Source organism: Perca fluviatilis, chromosome 11 (assembly GCF_010015445.1).
Source record: "Perca fluviatilis chromosome 11, GENO_Pfluv_1.0, whole genome shotgun sequence".
Taxonomy (NCBI): Eukaryota; Metazoa; Chordata; class Actinopteri; order Perciformes; family Percidae; genus Perca; species Perca fluviatilis.
In genome coordinates, this window is record NC_053122.1 from 4,065,537 (window position 1) to 4,090,306 (window position 24,770).

At 36.9% G+C, this 24,770-nt stretch overlaps 1 long non-coding RNA gene across 3 annotated transcripts; it reads right to left on the bottom strand.

The window, feature by feature from the left end:
• Nucleotides 1-9,192: 9,192 nt before the first annotated feature.
• LOC120567799 lies at nt 9,193-16,546 on the bottom strand. 3 transcript variants are annotated; one of them, XR_005640616.1, is made up of 5 exons: nt 16,414-16,546; nt 16,244-16,313; nt 15,936-16,101; nt 14,264-14,406; nt 9,193-9,221 (listed from the first exon to the last, which is right to left on the bottom strand). It is a non-coding gene; the product is annotated as an uncharacterized LOC120567799 (long non-coding RNA). The 3 variants fall into 3 exon arrangements; XR_005640614.1 differs by lacking the exon at nt 9,193-9,221 and having other exon boundaries at nt 14,043-14,406; XR_005640615.1 differs by lacking the exon at nt 9,193-9,221 and having other exon boundaries at nt 14,043-14,406; nt 16,244-16,321.
• Between the last annotated feature and the right edge of the window lie 8,224 nt (nt 16,547-24,770).

Sequence of the window (24,770 nt, forward strand, 5' to 3'; positions counted from 1 at the left end):
AGAATGACATGTTTTTTTACTTTTAAAATGTAAAATAAATGAAAGTTGTGAAGAAGCCTAGCTACACCGTTCGCAAAATCTACTTGATGTTCCTCCAGGTAAGTTGATATTATTAGGACTTTGTCGTCAGATAAATTACATTCATGTTTTCAGCATCATTGTTGTACTGCATTTACAATTCGCTTTGTGTTGTTATGGTGGCAGTGACAGTTTGCTACTTTTAGAGTGTGCTAACATTCAGTCTCTTGTACAGCTTTAACAGCGATACTGATTTAGCTAGCTAGCTAGCCCGTTAAAGTCAGGCTTGTAACATGGGCTTGCTTGGTCTTTGTATGGCAGTCTGTAATATTATTAAGCACAAAGTTATGTTAGTGTTGCTATTATTTAGTACAGTTGATCATATTGTGTTTTATGTTTCACGTTTACTCCCGTTTATTCATTGCTGTTAACAGGTAGTAGCGTGTGTGCTGGTTGGTAGCTATATTATAGCTAGCTGACGTGACAGTTAATAAGCAGTATGATACAGTTAGTCGGTCAGTTGGATTGTAGTTGTGAGTGGCACCTTTTCTTCAGAGTGCGCGTAAATGAGAATAGTAAGTATGGGCTATCTGCTGCATCGTGATATTGTATTTCTTGGTTAAACCAGCTGTTATTTCTGCTATTTGATGTACATGAGAGGAGGAGGAGTTTAAGGGTGCTACGCCTACGCGACCATTGTGCTAATTATATCCACGTTTGTACATGCTAGTTTATCACCGTCGGGTCTAAATATGTAACATCATGTTTAAACATGTTTATACTTTTACTACTTGTTGTTGGGATTGTTCAATACTTTTGTGGTTGAGTACAATAAGAAGTAAGTGGTGTTAAATGTTGTTTTCTGTACCGCTATCAAGGCTTATCTAGCAAGGCTTTGCTAGGTTTTCAAAATAAAAAGCATCCAGCCGTTTTGTTGTTGGAGGCTTTAAGGCGTTATCATACATACGGAAGTGTTGTTCACGTTAGCGGTAACTTAACAGCTGGGCGAAATGTCTGAGAATCCCATATAATAAGCATTTGAATCATTTTTCTCTGCTTACATTATTGGAGTTTGAGATATATAGCCATATTCCTATGTTTCCTTCCTATGACACACTGAGCTGCTCTCTTACTCTGCTTGTTTACTAATCTAGCTCTGGGGAGTTTACTCCTGGAGTCCTTATGTTTCTTCGCAGGAGCTATGCTCTGCTTTTCTCGCAAATCCCGGCCGATCCTGCTGCGTCCTGCTGCATCCGCTGCATCCACCCATGCTCTGCAGCGCCACGCTACATCCCGCAACACCCTGCTGTGATGTTCCTATGCACAGAGTAGTCTGGATCCGGTATAGGGGACTGCAGTATGACACGATGTGCCCTGCTATGACATGAACTTCCACGATAACCTTCGAGGTCACTGTGACCTTTAATGTGACTATTATCGCCACTGTTCATCACACCCCCAACCGGCCCGTCAGACCAAGAGTCTGGGTCTGCCGAGGTTTCTTCCTAAAAGGGAGTTTTTCCTTGCCACCGTCGCGATAGCCACTGCTAATGCTTGCTCTTGATGGAATTACTGTAATTGTTGGGGTTTTGGAAATTATAGAGTGTGGTCTAGACCTACTCTATCTGTAAAGTGTCTCGAGATAACTTTTGTTATGATTTGATACTATAAATAAAATTGAATTGAATTTAATTGAATTGAATATTCAGACTATTGTTTATATTATGTTTGGTAATGTATATTACTGCTTAAGGCGGAATGAGTGTATACGTACAGTATGTTTCCTTTATTCATTTGTATTATGTTTCTCTCTTTATAGGAACCACACACACTCAAACTCAAACAAGAAAAAGGAAGAAATAAACAGAATAAGAACCAAATCTCAGCTCTTCGTTTCATACTCTGGAATATTTGCCTTAAGTGGTGTTCTGGCTGACATACCTGAGTGAACCTGGTGATAAACCCAGAACTAGCACCTTCACTACACTGCTTCTTTATTCAAGACCAAATGTATGTACAGTTGTACACCGTGATGAAAAAAATGATAGGCTAGTTCAATCTAACACTGAATCTGCTGTGTTTTACTGATCAGACTGACCACTGATGAGGTGTACTTGGACCCACCAGACTCTCCTCAAAGTATGAGAAACCATCAGGAGGAAGTTATTGCTCCACAGGTGTCATACTTCACAACTGCTCAGTAACTAAAGTATCAACTGCTACTGTAAGGACTGTACTGTCCATAGACATTGATCAGGCTGTGTGAAAGGGACTTTTGTTTCACAAAGTAACTAATAGAATTGCACTTGTTTGTTTTTATCCGGTCCATTATATTTATGCTGTGAAATATTTTTCAAGCTGCAGATTAGATTTAATACCCTTTCCAAAATACTTTCATTTTATTAATATTGTCATCTGTCAAAACAATAAAGTATACAACTGTTAAATGTTTTGTGTTGCTTACTGTCACTATTACCTGTCTTAAAGGATTACATTTTTATAGTCAGGATGTTAAAAGGACTTAGTGTTTGACCCTTCTACATGCATTAAATCAGACATATCACCTGTTTAAACGTCTTTGTGAAAAAACATGTTATATAACACTTAAGGAGCCTTACTACTGATCTTAAAATGACCAAACCCTGCATAGAAATAAAGCACTTTATTCATAGTCAATGAAATGGAAATATAAAGTGTGTATACGTAATGCACAGAGTAGCAGATAACAGTCCAGATCATGTCCTCACCCAGACTAAAACGAGGGTTTATTTTCTACTGAGGATGTGTCAGCTGGTAATGTAGGTTGTCAGGTCAAAGAAGTCATCCTGTGGATACTGAATCTTTCCTGATGCTGCTGTGTTGTCTTCAGACCATCATCACTTGGCAGAAGTACGGCACCTGTCCCACAATACATTGATACTGTGAGGAGAGTCTTGTGGGTCCAGGTAAACCTCGAAACAGATGTTCAGGACAGCATCTTATCAGTCGGATCTGTAAAACATGGCAGATTCAGTGATTTAACTATCATTTTTGACAGAGTGTACAACTGCACATACACTTTGTCTTACAGGAGATGCATGTATTTAACCCAGTGTGTTGCAATTACTGTACTAATAACATGGTTACAATATGTCCAGCAAATGTTAAATTTAAATTCTTTACAACATCATCGATTGATTCCTTAGATCATCTAGTTTCATATGATAGGCCTACCAAATATATTCACTAGCTTTACAACTGGACCCACTAACAAGTTTGAGCAGCCTTAATATTTCAGACTGCAAATTCCTGACTTTAACGAGCTAAGTTAGCATTGCTATTTGCCGTTAGCACGCTATAAAAGGAGCAAACTGCCACCATAACAACACAAAGGAAATTGTAAAATGCACTGCAACAATGAGGCTGAAAAAATCAATAAATGTATCTGACGACAAAGTCCTAATAATATCAACTTACCTGGAGTAACATCAAGTAGATTCTATTATGTCTATGGTGCCATCCGTTTCTCTTAACATTTGACAAGGCTTCTTCATGTGGTTTAACAGCAGTCGACATCCATAAGTGTTGCATTACCGCCATCTACTGGAGAGTGCTGGGATCGTTTACTTAACACCGCCATCTACTGGAGAGTGCTGGGATCGTCACTTAACACCGCCATCTACTGGAGAGTGCTGGGATCGTCACTTAACACCGCCATCTACTGGAGAGTGCTGGGATCGTCACTTAACACCGCCATCTACTGGAGAGTGCTGGGATCGTCACTTAACAGGTCAAAAGTTTAGACACACCTTCTCATTCAATGTGTTTTCTTTATTTTCATGACTATTTACATTGTAGATGCTCACTGAAGGCATCAAAACTATGAATGAACACATGTGGAATTATGTACTTAACAAAAAATGTGAAATAACTGAAAACATGTCTTATATTTTAGATTACTCAAAGTAGCCACCCTTTGCTTTTTTGATAGCGCTGCAAACCCTTGGTGTTCTCTCAATGAGCTTCATGAGGTAGTCACCTGAAATGGTTTTACCTTCACAGGTGTGCCTTGTCAGGGTTAATTAGTGTTTTTTCCCTTATTAATGGGGTTGGGACCATCAGTGTGTGTTGTGCAGAAGTCAGGTTGATACACAGCCGACAGCCCTATTGGACAACTGTTAGAATTCATACTAACAACTGTTAGAATTCATAAAACACATTGTCACCTGTTAAATGTTACTTTTTTCTTCTTCATTTCCTCTATCGAATATCAATAAGCGGCACAAAAGTCCGGCATCTTTAGCTGAATGCATGAAATCTTCAGACCCCTGTTCCAAGATGCGGGCGGTTTTGACGCATGCTTAGAACCTCAGAGACATTTAGTGTATATATCTATAGCAGATAGTGAGGAGATGTTTTTACAGTGTGTTCAGGGGACAGACAGCTAGCAGATAGTGAGGAGATGTTTTTACAGTGTGTTCAGGGGACAGGCAGCTAGCAGATAGTGAGGAGATGTTTTTACAGTGTGTTCAGGGGACAGGCAGCTAGCAGATAGTGAGGAGATGTTTTTACAGTGTGTTCAGGGGACAGACAGCTAGCAGATAGTGAGGAGATGTTTTTACAGTGTGTTCAGGGGACAGGCAGCTAGCAGATAGTAAGGAGATGTTTTTACAGTGTGTTCAGGGACAGACAGCTAGCAGATAGTGAGGAGATGTTTTTACAGTGTGTCAGGGGACAGACAGCTAGTAGATAGTGAGGAGATGTTTTTACAGTGTGTTCAGGGGACAGACAGCTAGCAGATAGTGAGGAGATGTTTTTACAGTGTGTTCAGGGGACAGGCAGCTAGCAGATAGTAAGGAGATGTTTTTACAGTGTGTTCAGGGGACAGGCAGCTAGCAGATAGTGAGGAGATGTTTTTACAGTGTGTTCAGGGGACAGGCAGCTAGCAGATAGTAAGGAGATGTTTTTACAGTGTGTTCAGGGGACAGGCAGCTAGCAGATAGTGAGGAGATGTTTGATGTTGTAGCCTAAAAACGCGCGCAAATCACTTAGAGCACCTTTAAGTATCAAAAGTAATTTTCTGATTAGAAGTAAAAGTAAAAAACTTTGATTGTGAACTTTATGGCCTTCTTATTTAGTTTTGGCCTATGGTTTATTTATTTTTATTTTTTTGCCACTTGGCCAGGGCCTAAAGTTATAATTTTTGACCACCAGCCACTGTGGCAATCCACCTGCCACAGTGACATTTTACCAACCAGTTTTGTTTGCCTCATAAAGGTGAAAAACAGGAATTGCTGTGTCTCTATGATCCTATACTGTCCTATTCATGGTAGCCTAGGGGCCCGTGTGTTGGCTCTTACGCCACTGCATATAAGAGATGAGATGACTGACAAAATCAGGAGTAGCCTACACGCCACCACAACAACGAAAAAACACTGGTGAGTGCACACCATAACACATGAAAAAACACACAAGGGCAGTCCTTCCAGGATTTCAGTCTATTTTGAGATTGTTGCGGCCCAATATGCCTGATTTCGCGGAGCTTTTGTAAAAAATTACAATAAAAGTTGCAATGTCTTTTGTATAGTTCTTTAAAAATAAAAGGAAACTTGTTTTGGGGACAATAATAATTATAACTATTAATTAATTACTCTGGCTGAGATTTCTAGGAATCTTACCAAAAGGCTCAGGATGCTGCAAATGTTGGTATAGTATGAAAATGGCTGGTGGATTTAATAATTTATTGAATCAATCAAATTTGAACATATCTGTCACGTCAGTGCTTGTTGATCTTTACATTGTTAGTTATTCCTCCTGGCCACACACACACACATTCATATGGTTTGATCAAGAACTTATTGGACTTTAACGTATCATTGCACTTACAATAACAAGCGTAGCTGTCCTCAATTTAGGTCATCTTGTACGCTCATCTCCGGTTTTCCTGCATCCACTGTGTGTGTGTGTGTGTGTGCGTGTGTGTGTGCACGTCAGTCGTGGGAAATGGAGCAACAGCCCAGCAGGACAGGATTGACGGCAGCAGCTTCAGCGACTTTAGAGTGAAAAATGACACGCATATTGATGTTAAGATGTATACATGTTGGCAGGACGGTTTGAAATGTTTTGCACGGTCTTTCGCTGTAGTTTTGTCGGTAAATGTTCGAGTCAGACACACGTCTCATCTTACTAACAGAAACAAGGAAATTAATATGACCTGTTCTCACTACCGCTTGGTCAGTGGCTGCACGTTGAGCCCAATGAATGTCTACCACTGATGCCGGCCCCTGATTGGTGTGGGCCCGTAAGCAACCGCATGCCCTGCTTACCGAGAGTGCGTCTGAATAACTAAATTCGGTAGCACTTTATAATAACTATCCATAATTCATCATTTCTTAAGCATTAGTTAACTATTAGTTAATGGTTTGTTCATTATTACTTATTAATTGTTCATACATAGTTCATCATGAGTAAAGTATTTGTTCACACAGTTATAAATGTTTTTTCATAGTAAACAAGCCTATTAGTTAATGGTTTGTTCATCATTATTAATTAACTGTTCTTACATAACTCATCATCAGTAAAGCATTTGTTCACATAGTCATAAATGGTTTATTCATAGTAAATAAGCCTATCTTGGAAAAATATGTTTGTAAGTAGAAGATTTATACTTAGCAAATAATGAAACAACCATTTGTAAATGAAATAATTTTGCCATTATAAACCAGTTACTATCTATTGCTAAATGCTTTGTTCATCATTTGTAAAGCACTGCTACTATGTTAATTCTCATGAATAAAGCATTTGTATACACACTCATAAATGGTTTGTTCATAGTAAATAAGGCTCTCGAAAATTATGTTTATAAATAGAAGTTTGACACTTTCTAAATATTGCAAAAACCATTAGTAAATTAAATAATTTTCCCTTTATGAACTATCTACAAACTAGTAGTAATTTATTTGTTTATCATTTCTAAAGCATAGTTCCTACATTAATTCTAATCAGTAAAGCATTTGTAAATGCAGTTAGTAAATGGTTGGTCCATAGTAAGTAAGCCCAAGTAAAATGTTTATCAGTATATTTTTTAATAATTCCTACATGATGCATTAACCATTTGTAAATTAAGTAATTTTACCATTATCAACTAGGTACTCAGGAACGTAAAAGGTTGTTTAAAACTAGGAAGTTAATGATTAACAGACTATCTAGACCTACATTTGTTCATGTCTTAAATAAAATGTTATGATTTAGAAAAGGCCTGAACTAATAGCTGGGGTGTTAACTAGTGGTGGGCAGATCGAGGCTTCGTGAAACAGTGAAACAGTTGAGCAAATGTGTCATATTGTGTTGAGGCTTCGAAACAATCTGACACCCGTCTCAACGATGACACCTAGTGGTCACTTGCAGGTGTTGATCTGAAACAACCTTGATAACGAGCCATTTAAAAAATAAAAAATTTATTATTGTATTGTATAATTTTTCTAATATGTGAAGCTTGTAAGGCTTGCAGACTCCTCACTGTGCATAATGCTATTTCGGTCATAAAAATGAAATTAATAAAAGAAATCAAGCCACAATGTCTCACTTTTTTATAGATTTTCATTCAAAATATTTATTTCTCTGCTGTGGAGGACTTAGCCTACTTCGTGTTTTACAGATAATTTCCAGCCTTTGAAAGATCCTCTCACAAGGGACACTTGTTGCTGGCATGCAAAGATATTTTTTAGCAAGGACATACAAATGAGGAAAGATTACTGCTCTTTCTTTCCAGTAAGTTAGGGGATCATGAGTTCTGGGCAAAAACGGAGTGGAGGTATTTTTCTCTTCCACTGTGGCTTCAGCTGTAGCATTATGTATAATCTGGGTTTTACGGATACATCATAACGTTCCATTGTCTGTTATTATTATTTTATCTATCTATCTATCTATTTAAAATATAACTAAACAACTCGCACTATGAATGTCACTATATCACCAAATATCCGCTATCTCAAAATCAAACTCATCTCACAAAACCCACGAGGTCAAGGTGCGTTGACTTCACTTTTATACTGATGTGCGATGTGTGTTCCAACCCCTGTCAATGAAACGCTGATTTGGCGCCGTACCACCTGTTGAAACACTAGTGAAACACTCGGTGTTTCATTTAGCGTAGTCACGTGACATCAGTGTTTTGAATGCCGGATCAGTGTTTCAAACATCTGCGCTCGGGGATCTCAGCAAAGCTCGAACATCAGTTTCACTTCAGCCATCCCTAGTGTTAACACATCTGTTACAAATACTTACCAATAATGTAATCCATGATTAACTCATGAGTTACTACTGGTTAGTTAAGTATACTGTGTGAGCCCATCTAAAGTGAGTACTTTCTATGCTTTACAAAGCATTTATAAATGACTTCCAAGGCTAACAGAACCTGGATCAACATGTATTGCTCTATTTGGACATGCCTTCAGAAATATGCCTACGGATAGTTACTGTGTTAATGCATCTTTAACAAGCACTTACCAACACATCAATCCATGATTAACTCATGAGTTACTACTGATTAGTTGACTACATGATGTGAGCCCATCTAAAGTGAGGACTTGCTATGCTTTACAAAGCATTTATAAATGAGTTGCAAAGGCTAGCAGATACAAAAGAAACACAAGTAAAATACAGTATTTGTAACCCTTATTACGATGTAGTAAGAATGTACATTTATGAAATAGCTCGTAGTAGTGTTAGGAAGTGTTGTGAATTTGGACCAGAACCAGAAGAAAACTAGATTGTTAAGAGCCAGAGAATTGAACATCAATAAAGAGACTAGGAAACCAAGATATAGTTTGAGAAGTGTATTAATATACACAGAAACATGGCATACACATATACAGATAAAACACAGGTATGAAAAATAACAACTAAAATAATAAAGTGCGCTCATAAAAGAAACCCTTTTCAGTTCTATGAGCTCAATTGTTCTTTGATGACAAGAGTTCAGAGATGTTCAACGTTGGGGCCCATATGAGTTTGGTTTCTGTTTGTCCTACCACCATGAAGAAGGAATTCAGGGCAATCCGTATAAGTTCTGAGTCTTGATCCTGTAGCTGCCACCCAGCCCACTGAACTGGGAATCAGTAACCCCTGGAAGACTCTGGGATCTGAAGAATCAATGTGATCCAATATCCCGCTCTGCGGACCTCCCCGTGCGTAAGCGCTTCTCAAATCTCCACCTCCTCCACCTGTAGATAAGGCCAAATCAGTTCTCTTAATTACTATTCAGAAATAAAATCAATTGCTTAGGCTACAGTGAAAATAAAATGAAGTGATATTTCAGTTAACCCATATTGAAATATCTAAATCTCTTCAGTTGTACAACCATTCTCAAATGTCTTCTCTTAAGTATCAAAGAGTATATAAATCCCTTTCAGGTATCAAAAGTACATTTATATTAATAGGTAACCTTTATACAAAAAATACATTTCTAATTCAAGTTTTATGGAACCTACCTTAGTAACATTAACACTATTCTTAATATAATTGCATAAATTGCATGTAAACATCTCTCAAATTCTATTATTTTCCCATAACTTAAGCTACAGTGTTGTAATTTAGAGGCATTAAGACATGCGTGCTTATTTATCCCACTTTTAAAAGTTTGGAATAACGGTTTATCTCTGTAGGATACCCATGGACACTACCACCCGATTTTTCTTTGAAAATAGCAATTTATTTTGACATGGGCGTATTCCCACTGCAATACGCTACAAAGTATTTTTAATGTAAATAATGGTCTTGCTCAAAACTCCTCCGATTAATGTAATTTTACTCCCCAAAAAAAATGAAAGTTTTAACCCATTATCAACATAAATAGACCCCAGGTTGTTTTTTACTCTGGAGCATTCCTTTAACTGTAAAATATAATGAGCAATATAATATGCAGTACTGAAGGTTTTTTTTTTTGATATTGTTTACAGGTGCTTCTTGGGTATTAACCCTGAGATGGGCTCCAAATCGAGAAGAAACACGCTTGGAGGCATCAACCCACATGTGAGCAGACTCGGTGAAAACTTGTGGACTTTGAATGGATGTTGATGTGCATAGAATGGATTAAAGTACAGGGACACCATGTAGGCCTACTCTGAATACACCCAGGTTGGAAGATGGTGCGTAGTATTGTTGTTGTTTAAGATAATGTTCTAATGTTTAAATGTACCAATGCATTCCTGTGGGGTGATTTATGTCATTATCACATTGGTAATAATGTTCTAATGCACATTTGTCAAACTCAAGGCCCGAGTGCCAAATCGGCCCCTCGCAGGTTTGATCCGGCCCACATTTCCATTTAGATTCACAATAAATTTAGGCCCACCTAGTTTTTGTCGCTTTTCCAAAGTCTTTGGTGCTTCTTTTTTTGTATATATATATATATATATATATATATATATATATATACTTTTTGTGCTTTTTATTTTGTTTTATTTTACATTTCTGACCTTTTTCCAGCGGTTTATGCTTTTTTCAATGCTTTAGGCACTTTTTATTTTTTCTAATTTCTTGGTGCTTTATTCAACGTATTTTTCGGCTGGTTGAGGAATTTTTGGGGCATTATGAGGCCCAAATTGTAAGGTAGAAGACTTACATTTTGAGGTCATGCAATAATACAGTCAAAATATTTGACTTTTTCTCTTAAATAAAAGCATATCAATAATCTCTCAATGTCTGGCCCTTGATGTGGTTCTCATTTTCCAGTGTGGCCCTCTGGGAAACTGAGTTTGACACCCCTTTCTAATGTATCAATGAATTACAACTGCCAAAGAAAAAGAATGTTGAATTTTTACTACTTATTTACTGTACATGTTTGGTTGTATTCATTAAAAGGTTAAAATGGTATTTGCTTTGTTGTTTTTATTGACCAGATGCAAAACATGTTGGTATAGGTCTGGTAAAATCACATGTCAAATTTACAGTCTTATTCACTGTAAATTCACAGCAAATTACTGGCTACTGGCATTAATTTTACAGTAAAATGAAAATATACAGGATATTATTGTGATTATAGCCGCAAGATAATGTAATTTCACAGCAAAATGCTGCTTTATTACAGTAAATATGTAACGGTTTTTACGTAATTCTACAGCAGCTTACTGCTAAATCCAGTAATGCGACAGCATAATTACTGTGAAGTCACAGTATACAGCTGTCATTTCACAATTATTTACTGTAAAATGATACAGTAACTTACTGTGAAAGTCATGCAACTAGTAACCTGTAATGTATTGTAAATTTACAGTCAAATAATTGACAGTGAAGCTAGCAGCACCAGGCTACGTAACGCATAGGAACATCAACATCAGCTCAGTGCTGCCAGCCTCGGCTCACACTTTTCCTGCTAGACGTTTTGAAGATGAGGATTTCTTTTTAGTGTTATGACTGCAACACAAGGTAATAATGCTGGTTTATTATTATGCTGCCGCCGTGCAGTAAATTGGCATGATTTATCAACTGTTCAGTAACAGTTCAACTGGAAGTTTATATGAATTATTGGAGGTAATTGTGTTTTTGTTACACTTGTGTAAAGCCTACTTAGCCTTCATTATTGGAAAACCAGAATGAGGTCACACCGATTTTTAATTATCCTACCGTATTGTTATAAAATTATTATGTCGAGCTTAACACGCAGGCCTAATATCTTTATACCTTTAATTTGCTATTGCGGCCTACAAAAACTTAAGGCTGCATTTCTCTATTTCAGTGTTTATGTCAGGACTGACTTTGGTTTGATTTAATATAATTCAGTGATGTGTTTTATACCCTTGTGTTTTGTGGCTCAGTGTTTGAGCTTGTAGTAGCCATATTCTGTACCATTGTCGTAGCTTTGTGCCGATATCCTGCGTTACCCGTGCCTGGTCTGTTCTGTTTTGGATTTTGGACTTTATTCTTGTTTTTGTTTTTCGCTTGTCGGGACGTCCGTGTGTGTACCTGTGTTCCAGTTTTATTAGCGAAGCCTTAGTACTGTTTTGACACCACGAAGTGCCTATGTTTTAATAAATAGAGATATTTTGTCTTCATCTTGACAGTATGGGTATGAAATAAATGTATCTTGGTTGAATAGCGATAACGGTCTATTATTTCCGGTGTTTGGGGATCAGTAGCCCACGGCAGACTAATTACCGCTACGTAAATAAAAGGGAATGATGGTGAGCAGTTTCTTGGTTTCTTTGACGTTAGCCTTGAACGAGATGCTGAAGCCATAACTGCTGTGGTGATGCGGGCACTTGCCAACTACAATCCTGAGACAAAGCTCATTTGTCAGACATACGATGGAGCAAGTATACATACTAAGCTCACTGGCTTCCTCGGTCAAATTTGCCAGCGCACCGCCACTGCCAGGGTGTATCCAAAATTCTACACTGATTATGAGAAATATACCAATATACTTTAAAACTACAACTCCCATAAGAGACGCACCACAGAAGCTGTTACAAAGCTTGTGCACATGTAGTTCTTCGGTCACAGAAACACAGGAGTCAAACATGTCACCCCACATGTTTGACTCCTGTGTTTTCTATCTACATTTCAGATTGCCAAGCCACCAAATGAGTCAATGGCAGAATAAGCTGTTTGGCATTGGCAGAGAAGATTTGGCAAATTTTTCATGGGCGGAACCCACATACTCAGCGCGCTGCTGCTCATCCCAAAAATGCATGTTCCTTAAAAATCGGGCACCATTTGAAAGCAAACTAAATAGGCTTTCCAACGGTATAAGATTTACTGCCAAAAAGCATTGTTACCACAGAGAAATAATCTACCAAACACAATTTTCCTTACTTTTTGTGCTAAGTTTAATGCCAGGCTTTTGCCGTGTTGAGCTACAGTAATGTAATGAGTTACTATCCATGGAGAATAACAAGGTAATGCATTATATTTTTGTAAGTGAATAATATGTGTATTACACGTTCTTGAGTTGTGACCCCAGCACTGATGATATCAAATGTCAGTAGCATAATACCATCAAGAGATGGTTTTCAAAATAATTCTTTAATTCAAATTCAAATTCTAGATCCTGTTTCCCAGAAATTAGAACATTTCCCAGAAACTCTCTCCGTAATATTGAAAGCAAAAGTATCTTTTGCATCTTTGCCCTCAATGATAACAGATTGATAACACATGCATATAATTCAGCAAATATCTAAAACAGAAGAGTAATTCATTTCCAAAACATAATACTGAAAACCATCTGATGTAAAAATACTCAAAACTTAAAAATACATAGTAAATTAGCACAAACTAATGAAATGCAATCATTTAATTTAGCATCACCAAGTTAAACCAAGTATTTTTGTATTTAGCAGTTGGCAGGTGCTTGAGTTGGAAGCAAAGTTCATAGTGAACGCATCTTATAAACATATACTTTGACATGGCTTCATTGAGTTAATTATTAAATAATCCATTATAGTATAAGCATACACTGTAACGAATTTGACTGTAGATATTACAGTAAATACCTGGCAAAAAGTTGCCAGTAAAGTCTTGTAAAATTGCTGTTAATAACTGTGAAAATAATTACAGTATAATACAGGATTTTGTTTACAGGTTATTGTTGTACATAAATTACAGCAATGTATTGCTAGTTTTACAGGAAAACACTTTATTGCTTTACTTTATTGTAATTTAGTTTACAACATTATCTTGTATTCTTTTCAAATTACAGATATTACCTGGCAACTCGAGTTGCCAGGTAATATCTGTAATTTCTTCACAATACAATATGTTGTTGTAAATATTCTTTTACAACAACAAATTGTGAAATACAAGCAAAAACCTGTAAATATTTCACAATACAATATGTTGTTGTATACAACAGCTTTGCTGATTCCTATTGTAAAGTGTTTTAAATAAGACCAGGCTTGCTTTTAATCCAAAAATCATTGCATTAGATTCCCTTCAACTGTTAAGTAAAACCAGTCCAAGATGCAAAAACATGAAATTGTATTATTAAAAGGCAATACTGTGTTACAAGACTGTACGTTTTCAGAAGTAGTAACTTTTCTTTTTCTTAACAGCTCATTAAACATTCAATGGAATTCAAATTAAGAGTTGCAACGAGGTCCAGCAATATTAAAATTCACAATATGCATTGCTTAAAGACCCAATTTTATATCAGGACCTGGATTACCATAACTGTTCAAAACATAACCTCGACAACAGGCAAAAATAAAACATTAGAAGATTAGAACAATGTCCGTTCAAATAGTGAGGAAGTCGTTTGTATATGACTTACAATTGAAGCCATTCAAAATCCATCATCTGCTTGAGTAGAGAGGAAACGTGAGGGTTTCTCTTCTTCTCCTGTACCTTCCCACTTTTTTGGCTCACCATCTTTGTTGTCTTGGTCCCACTGGAGGGGTTCAGTCCAAAAAGCATCTGAAATCACAAAATCACATGAAAATAAACTTCATGAAAAAGTGCCTTAACTGTTCTACAAGAGAGTGCAACATACATCAGGCTGTGCAAGTCAAGCTAATTTGCCCTTTCAGCTTAAGTGCAGAAAAACTGCAAAAGAAAAATGAGGCTGGTAATTCTTAGTCATTTCATTTCAGTTGTGCTGTCCAGGCAAGCTAAACCAGTAAGTGGCTCTGCAATGCAATGACTAATATAGTGAAAATATAGGGTCATAACAGTTAGGATGGTTTGGATTTCTAGTCACAAAATTGTATGAGTTAGGGTTAGGTAGTGATATCATTTAGTTGTATCAACATAACCTAAAGCAGCAGGTCCTCTGGTTGAAAGTTTTCTGACTAGCCCCGGCTTCAAAGGACAACAATACATCAAACAAACCACAACAATATAACATTTTAGTATTCATAACATAATACACCATATTAAGTGTATTTAGCTGCTTTACAGTGCTTTCAGACCACTCCTTACATTGGAACTATTTTGTTTGTGAAAAACATTCTGGATACGCACTGGAGCCTCACCGGGCAGGCTTCAGAAAGGCTCTACTGCGTAGTTATACGGTCTGTAATGAACAAAATTGTTCCAACGTAGGGAGTGGTCTGAGGGCACCATAAAGCAGGAAAATAAAATGTATTCTGTTGAGGAACACAAGAAATGTCTTTGGTAAATGTTCTTCGGTTGTCTAAGTTTGCTGCTGTTGGGCTGGTCCGGAGATCTCCAATTAAAGAACTCTTAGCCCAGGGCTATGTCCATGCAACTATATCACTACGGTCGGTAACATGTACAGCCTTGCGAAAAACTCCAAATGAACTATGTCTACGACTCTGTTTTCCACAACAAAGCGCCTTCTTTAAAACTTGTCTGAGTCTCATTTTTACCCATGAATAATTGAATTATTGTCAAAGGTCATGCAAATCTCAAAAAAAAAATTGTTAAAAAGAAAACATGTAGGTAGTGTGTGTGGTATCTTTATGTGTCAATATATGTACGTGAGTGTGTATATGTATATACATGCATACAGATCCTTTTTTGTGTGTTTGCTTTGAGCATCACTGTGCCATAGTGGGGAGGGTGGGGGCTGGGTGGGCATAGAAAATCATGCATAACTGTAAAATTAACTTTCATCTGGGATTTCTTGTGAATGCAATAAAAAAAGAACAAAGCAAGTTTGCAGTTTATTCACCTAAATGCTCAGTTTACCCCAATGCAGAACTACTTTTCAAAATGTATAATCAAATAGATCTTTATTGTCAATGTTTGAAAAACAACAGCACACAGTTTAGCATTAGTCATTATTATAAAAGGAATTGGTTCTGCAATGGTATAAAGCATTTGGGTAAATAACTGCTAACTTACCCTTTATCTAAACTCAAAAATCACGTTAAAGGTATTCACTGTAAGTACACTTAAAGCAAAATAAAATCTCTGTTACTCATAATATCAAACTTTACAAAATAATGATCAACCGCATTCTACTTCAAGCACATAGTTACCTTTGAATGAATTCCAGTGTGCAAGATGCTTGCTCCTGGTACACCAGATTGAAGTTGTAGTAGCTAGAAAACAAAGCTGCCACTCCAGCCAAGAAGTTGGGATGTGGAGGCAAAACCACCTGACCCTCGATGCTCAGCATCCAAAAGCTTGCTGTGAGCAATTCACCTAAATATAAATAAACAAATGGTTTACATGCAAAAAAAAATTCTGTTGCCTTCCACATAAACATATCTACATTTAACTAATGTGTGTCCTTCATAGACTGTCTTTGCAATGCTTTACAACTGATTACAAAAAAATACATTACCTAAGACAATTAGTCTTGAAGAGTCAGGAAGCTGTAGTGTTTGTTCAACGTCAGCTGCTGTTGCCAACACCTAAAAGACTAAGAAAAATGGATTCAAATTTACAGTCACTTTTCTAAATCATACCAATATATTTTTTTTAAACTTCATAATATAATAATTTCACACTTACATGGCACACTTCAAAGAAACACCTGAGGGACTCCTTCTGCAGGCAGATGTAAGTGTGAAAATCATCTTCAGCCACGTATGTTGTTGATCACTGTGCAGCGATGGCACTCACTTTAGGATGTTTCTCCTCGACCTGTAGCTAGCTTAAACAACACAAAAGTTGAAAAACACACGCGTTATGTTGGATTAGTCTCACATTTGGTTACTAATAAGGTTGGGCACATTTCGTTAATGATGCCTGCGTAGTATAACATGAACTAAGATCTAATCCAATCAACGCAAAACCCTCTAACTATCTCAGCCAATATTCATTATATTCTGTTTTGGCTGCCATGCCAGTCTGAAGGCCCGTTATACAAAAAGAAAACAAATATGTTGTTTATGTAACCCTCAGAGACCCAACATAGACCGAGGAAAGCATGGTCTACATCATCCGAAAATTGGGGACGGTTGAAAAATTTGAGATGCAGCTAAGCATGGTGTGTCAAGTTTTCTAGTCATAAATCTGTAATAAACAGTGTGTTAGGCGCATATTTGAATCTTGAAAGTTGAGAGTGTATAACATTATGATGGAAGTATATGATGGCCATTTTCCTCCTTTAAAATAAGTTGTTACAGCTATTTGGGTTGATATAATTTGTTACACAGATTTGATGTTAAATTTAACCATTATTGGCCACTCAAGGAATTGGTTAAAAATTGTCAATTACCACCAAAATACCACATTAAGACACCAAGATATGAGATACAAAATTAATTCTTTCATTGTTACCAAAAACGTTTGATAAGATTTCTGCAAGAATTTCATTTTTTGTTGATACATCATCATCACACATTTATTGAGTCCACAAAAGTCTCTAGTCGACTAAATTTATGCAACTCCAAGGCTGTTTAGGGACCCCAGTCTGCTGAAATATCTAAATATACCCTTATAGAACAGGCGAAAATAACACACATGCCTGCATTAACTGCATGGGATTATCAAAAAGTGGCCATATATGGGAAAGGGCTCCGTGGGTGCCTACACAGCCCATTTTCATTCAGATATCTTGAATTAAGAGGTCAAGGGACCCCTTTGCAAATAGCCGATCATTTTTTCACCCAGCTATCATTAACATTAATGACAGTAAAACACAGAGGCTCAAGAATGTTTTAAACGGAGCCAGCTTAATGTCGGGCTCTAACTTAGTTTACAGAAGAGCTGTTAAAGTTAAATATCAGCCGAAATTAAAAGTTTTTTTTTCAGGGATCGTGCAAAGTCAAACGTTATTATAATTTAGACATTATCTGTTAAATTGAACAATATATTAATGACGTCTGGAATTAAGGAACAGTCACTGAAGAGTGTATATTTTGGAGCAGTGACTTCTGGACAAAACACGACCAGACTTAGCTACGTTATGGGCTTTCGGTTCAATAAGACATTTTTCGAACTATTGGGACTCGGATTAACGTTAATGGGCCGTCTGCGGCCCCGATATGCAAGCGATGCAGCTAATGCATATGGTTAAGTTAGCTGGCCTTTTCCTCACTAAAGTTGACTTTAGTTTGCTAGTGTTAGCTAGAACGGCAAAGAAATGTATTACAGTCAGTCACACATAGCTAAATAAAACATTGTAACCTTAGAATTTACTTACCAAAGACCTGACTCGGTGGGTGCGTCGTCTGCCTTGTACCTCTGCTGCATGCCTGAGTGACATTATAACGTTAACGTTACAACACATACACTGAAGTCCACTACTACGCTCAGTTGAAAATTAAATAAATATGAAAAGGGTTAACGCTAACATTATACCCATACGTTTACTTTGGTTTTAACATTAAACTGCCTCGCGCTGGGATTGCTTGTTCAAAATGTATTCTGAAAATTCTCCAGCTAACGTTAGCTATAAGTTAGCTTTTATCGGGGCCTGCACTAGACTGATACACGGTCAACTTAGGTTATTTCAACCAACATTAACAAGTTAAACCACAATTTAATTATGTAGGCTATTTATAATAGTATACTTACGTTTGTGGATGAGTGGAGTGGCATTGTGGCTGCTCCTCTGTAATCCTCCATCAAATGGTCTTGTGTTAGCTAAGCTAACCGCGTCGCAAGGCATTCAGCAGTAAATAACTGTACTACTTCATCATTTACAGTCAAGGCGCAAATATGCCTGTAATGTATTGGAAAAAAGCTGTCAACTACTGTAATGGTTTTTTGACCCACAATGCATTGCAATATACAGCTAAACTTTGTAAAATGACAGAAAAAGAAGTTCCTGTAAAATGTTGCTGTAGAAATTACAGAAATTTGTTACGTGTAACACATAAGCATGCATTTGAGAAGGAAAAGTCTAAAGTTATCTAACTTCACTTTTCTGAACTGTGAATATATTTAAATGAGTTTAATCTTATTACCAGAGGTCTGCGATAAACAGGGACATAAACCAACTTGATAACAAGATAGACCATTTCCCAGAAACCACCATCTAAACCTGAAAGTGAAAGAAAATTGCTGCAATGTTTTATCAATCAGTAATCCAGGACAGCACAGGAAGTGGAATTAAATTCATGGCAATTCAAAGAAATTCCACACAGTCACAAAACAGAAATAACGTGTTGAATATCACATACATTCAGTGTTAGGAAGGTTATTTTGGAAATGTAATTGCTTAATGTTAGAAGTTACCAATGTGGTTTGGATTAATTTATTTGGATTACTTTATCAATGCAAAGCAATTTCCTTTTAATTTTATTAGTAACTAATTTAATTATATATTTTACCCAGTAATACAATTACATTAATTTTGTAATTTAATAACAATTTCATTCAACACTTTCAGTCTCACTTCCTACTCGTCAAATGTCTGACTCAGGTTTTAACGAAACAGGGGTACCTAAGAAAGAAAATCGCTGCAGTGTTTTATCAATCATTAGCAAGTTGACTATAAGAGCATAAAATGAATGTTGGTCATCACAACCATGTTTCTGGTGGTCCTTATCACAGCCCAAACTCATTAAATAAAAAGAACAAATTTTTTTCTCCTCCCTCGACACTCTGCAGGTCATGCCATTTCTGGGAAATCAGCCTGATTCTCCTCTGTGCCGCCTCCTTCTAATGACTAAAGATTTAGGGGCGTTTCTCTTTCAGAGGAAAACATAATATCTGAAACTACAGCTGTGCCTCAGAGGATCACACACATCTTCACTGTAAGTACATCAATTCTCTTTTGTTAATGTGCTCTTGTATGCCCCAGTTCTGCTGTGGAGTAAGAGTCCTGCAGTTTCTAGTTGCTTAACCAATGACTGTGGATATGTTTTTATATGATGTAAAAGCAATGCAGTAATAGATACTGTGTCATAACTATTTACCTGAGGGGATCAATAAAGTATTCTGATTCTGAAGTAGATAAAAAAGAGGCTCCATAGGTAGGTTCAAGGGTAGGTGTATGCAAATACATCTGCAGGTAGGAAAACAATTTATGATACCTATTAAAACAGCTGAGAGAGGCTTTGTTCAGAGTTTTTATAGAATGTAACAGATTTACAACAAGTTTAGAAGTCCACTTTTTACTTTTAGCTTTTTATAAAGCATTTGACTATGCATTTGACTATATATGTCTGCAAAGTGTATTGGGAGTAAAATAAGCCTGTACCCATATTACCGAACATTCGCCATCGGTACAGACCGATATACAATACATAATATTGCATGGATTGCTGAAAAATCACACCCTTGTGTTTAAAGAAAAAGCAGTTTCATAAGTAAACCTTTCAATGTCTATTTAGTTAATTTGTGGTTTGGAGTCTGTGTCATTGAAGTTTATTTACAATCACTGTTAGGAATAACTCATTACAAAAGTAATGCAATTACAATAATGTATTCTTTTTGCTGTAACAAACTAATATAATGCATTACTAATACATTGTGGTAATATACCTGTTACAATCTCAGTAACAACATATTTTCAATATAGCCAAGCTTAAATTTTTTGTGAAGTTGGACTGAAATGTCTGAGCTGTAATTTCACATAAGGTCTTAAAGGCCCAAGCACTTTGACTTTAATTTTGGTATTCTTGAAAAATATGGCAAGGCCCACAGAGCCATTAGCTACATGTCTAGCTATAAATGATTTCAATTTTTACCAGCCTTTATTTGGTAGTCTATGTTTTTGCCAATGTTTGGCAAATAGCAGGATTCCTCTGTTTTGCCTGTGTTTTAATTTTTTAATCAATTATAGGCTTTGTTTAGCCTACATGTTATTTTTGTTGAAGTTGGACTGAAAATATTTAGTTGTATTTCCGCAGGGCCCTAATTCCCTCCAAGAGCACTTTTTGATTCTTTATAAAGCATAAGATATGTCATCCAATGTGTGCCGGCTTTGTGCTGTGAGCTAGAATTAAAAGAGACTAAAGGAATAAAAAACGGAAATAATTAAAGATTGTGCATCTTATCATCATTAGACTATAGGTTACATAGTGGGCTCTAGCTCTATTGTGATTGATGTGCATAGGCCTAGGCTTTAAATAACAGTAAATCTATCAGAATCTTCCAGATTTTGATTCTTTGCCTGCTTTTGGAAATTCTAACAGTGATTGTTACTTTTTGTATTGTGCCATGAGCCTTCACTGTGTCTATTATATTAAGTTGTTAGTAGCCTTAGGGGCCTGCACAGTCATTATGCTATACCATATTGTCATCGACTGGATATATATTGAGCTGCAGTAAACTCAATGTTAGCATTTTAGAATGTCAAGTCATACTTCCCTGGATATTTTGGTAAAAGTAACTCAAAAGTAATGCGAAGTAAGAATAGTATTAATACAATTCAGAGACAGTAATTTTGTAATATAACTATTCTCAGATGACAGTAATTGGTAATCCATAATGTATTACATTTTTGAATTAACTTCCCAACACTGTTTACAATAGCCTTGCAGCTATATGTTATGTGCATATAACTATGCTCCAACTAATTCAGACATTCATGTTCACCTCAGAATTAATTGTATTAACTTTGGTTATCCTTTAATCTAGCATCATCATCAGGTCAAATGACCGTAAAGCTAATGATATTCCCATCAGTCCCAGCTGTACTTTGTGTTTGTGGTTGCAAATGTTAACATGTTAATATGCTAAATTATAATTGTGAAAGCTGCTGAATATTAGCTGCAACATTTTCATTGTGAGCATTCTGACATTAGTAATTTAACCCCGCAGCACCACTGACCCTCAAGAGCAACATCAGACTCATTAGTATGGCTGTACAGTCAGTGTTTTCCTTTTTCTTTCTATTTACTTGAATTATATTTGCCCTCATGGCCCAAAACGTTTGGCTTATGGTAAGGAGCAAATGTTGTTGGATGTTATAAAAGTAGGAAATAAAAAATAATACTAAAACCATCAATTTCAAAAAATATTTAGGGCTGATTTTTACACAAATTATTAGATTTTTATTGTTTGCCTTAACATATTTTTACTTTAGGACAAGCTACGTGGATTGTTAAGGTTAAAAATAAATATCAAATGACATTTGTAAATATGAAATCGCTCATAAAATGAAAACAGATGTATCACATTGTTTTGGTTGTACAAATTCCACCATAACAACTTCATAAGGTAATAATATGTGTTGTTTACAGCTTGTTCTGTTAAAAAAATGTTGCTTTAGTATAGTTATTACTTGTTCAATCTTCCTGTAATCTAAATGGTTATTCTTGTGAAGCTTGGAATTTTGATACCTTGGCAGTTAACCATTTACCATGCAAAACCACGATTAACCATAATTTAATTCATCTTTTGTTAGGAGAAAAGCATATGTTGGTCCAGAATTGAAGTCAGTTTAGCAGAAGCTGACGGGAGGTGCGTATTTTATGTCTGTTCTTCTCCTAATTTATTTAACTGTCAAGACTATTTAGTTTGTTGCTTTCCATTTTGTCATTGCATGATGGAAAATGAATTCACCACAGATGGCACAATCAGCTCAGTTCTATTCCATCCAATCTGATGTGAACACTGATGATTAGTAAAATAAATAATAATGAACACAAAAAGGAAATACGGTTGTTAAATGCCACTTTTACTTTGTCATTGGTTTTCCAAGATTTTTATTAGCTAAAATGGTTAGATGTTTATTAACCTTCAGACCGATCAAATACTTTTTAAACTTGGCATCATACAAACTCCGCCAAAAGGAATAGTTCAGATTTTTATAGGTGGATGTATGAGCTACTTCTCCAGTCAGTGTATTAGCTTCAGTAGATGGTGGTCGGTCCCAGTTTGGAGAAGCAGTCAGGAGTACCCACATGGAAGCTAAGCAATGTACTGCTGTGGACTGGGGCAGTCTATATCAGTTGCGGTAGACAATATATTTAGAATGTTTTCACAGCTTTACCTTGCCGTCAGACAGCCCTTCCTACTGCACATTTCCTCAACCGTAGAATATCCGTATTCCTTTGTCCATTCAGTCTCCCTCTGCAAAGGTTCAGACTATCCCTTAAATTGGCATCCTAAAGCGTTCACCACATACTTTACTCTTGACTTCAGAGGAGTTTGTGTTTGTTAAAGCAACTAAACAAGATGTCAGAAAAGACGATGAGCAGTAAACTAACATACCTGCTGTTTTTCTAGTCTAGACTAAGGGATGGCTGAAGCCAGCAGAAGCGATTGAGGTGGCGCTCGGCCGGCGCCATTCAGTCTCGGGGCTATGACGACTGCCGCCAAGATTCACTTGTCCCTGGTAAGGATCCACATGTAAAGTTAATAAATGGAACTGAACAACAAAAACCAAGCTTATATCATGCAGTAAAAGGCAGCCTAACTTCCTTTAATTCTTTTCTGGCAGGCATGACACTGTGGGACTGTGATGACTTCAAAAAAATACAAGAGAAAGACCACAACAAAACAGTGAATTTGAGATAGTTGCTTCTGAATCAATTGAAGATAAATCCTCAGCGCTAACAGTTGAAGCCTCTCTAAAAGCAAGTTTTTTAGGTGGACTGGGCGAGGTTGAAGGATCGGCCAAATACCTGAATGATCATAAAGCATCAAAAAATCAGGCCAGAGTAACTCTGAAATACAAAGCTACCACAAAGTTCCGGAAACTGTCGATGAATCACCTTGGAATTGGAAATGTTAAGCATCCGTATATCTTTGAGAAAGGATTAGCAACATACGTAGTCACAGGTGTCCTTTATGGGGCACAAGCATTTTTTTCTTTGACCGTAAGGTGTCCAAGAAGAGGAAGATCATCAAGACATTCAGGGCACCTGAAGGTGATGATCAGAAGATTCCCTGCTTGCGATAGAGGGTGAAGTTGCGAAAAGGCAAGGACAGAGAAAATGTTGACAAATTTTCCTGCAGATTCCTTGGAGACTTTTCACTTCAGAAATATCCTACATCCTTTGAGAATGCAGTAGAAGTCTACCAAAGCTTCCCAAAATTGTTGGGAGCCAACGGAGAAAATGCCATCCCAATGAAGGTCTGGCTGTTGCCACTGACAAGTTTAGATTCTTCTGCTGCCAAATTCGTCCATCAGATAAGTATAGGATTAGTTCAAGAATCAGAAAATGTCCTGGAGGACTTCTCTGACCTGGAAATTAGGTGCAATGATGCACTGAGAACCACCATTGTACGGCACTTCCCACAGATTGCCAAAAAGATTAAAAGTTTTAAACAAATGTCCTCCAAGTTCAAGCTGGAATTCCAACAAACCTTGGCAAACAAACTTCCGTCAATCCGAGGAGGAGGAGAAGAGGAGGCTGTGCTTGCAGAGATCCTGAAGAAGAGACATTCTTCTCCTTTCAACAGTGAAAACCTGAACAAGTGGATGGACTGTAAAGAGAGAGAAATCTACATGTTGAAGTCTTTCACCAACATGATGAAAAACACCAAGATTGTCCCTTCTCAAAATGATCTTGATAAGGAAATTTTCAGTGCTAAACATTCTGTGTGTTTTGTTTTCACCTCACTTGAAAGTGCTGAACCGTACCTCTCAGCTTTATCAAACTACTTAAAACAAACACCAGAATACCCTCAAGGTGCACATACCCAAGATGTAGAGAAGGAACAATGGTACCTTTCAAACAAAGTAGCAGATTCATTGCGGAACAAAGCAAAGCTCTTCAGTGACTTTGCAGAGGCCAACAAGGAGAACAAGAAGATTAAGTTCCTGACAGTGGGTTTGACAAATGAGACACAGAAAGGTTCAAGCATCTACCTTTATAAAGAAGGCTCTTTTGTCAGTGAGAACTTTGAGCTGCCTTCAAAGCCTGAAACAGTGACAGTAAGTGATATAAACCACAACAGTGTGACTCTGAAGGTTTCTCCACCCAGATTTGGAGCAGAGGACATCACCTCCTACTCTGTTGAGT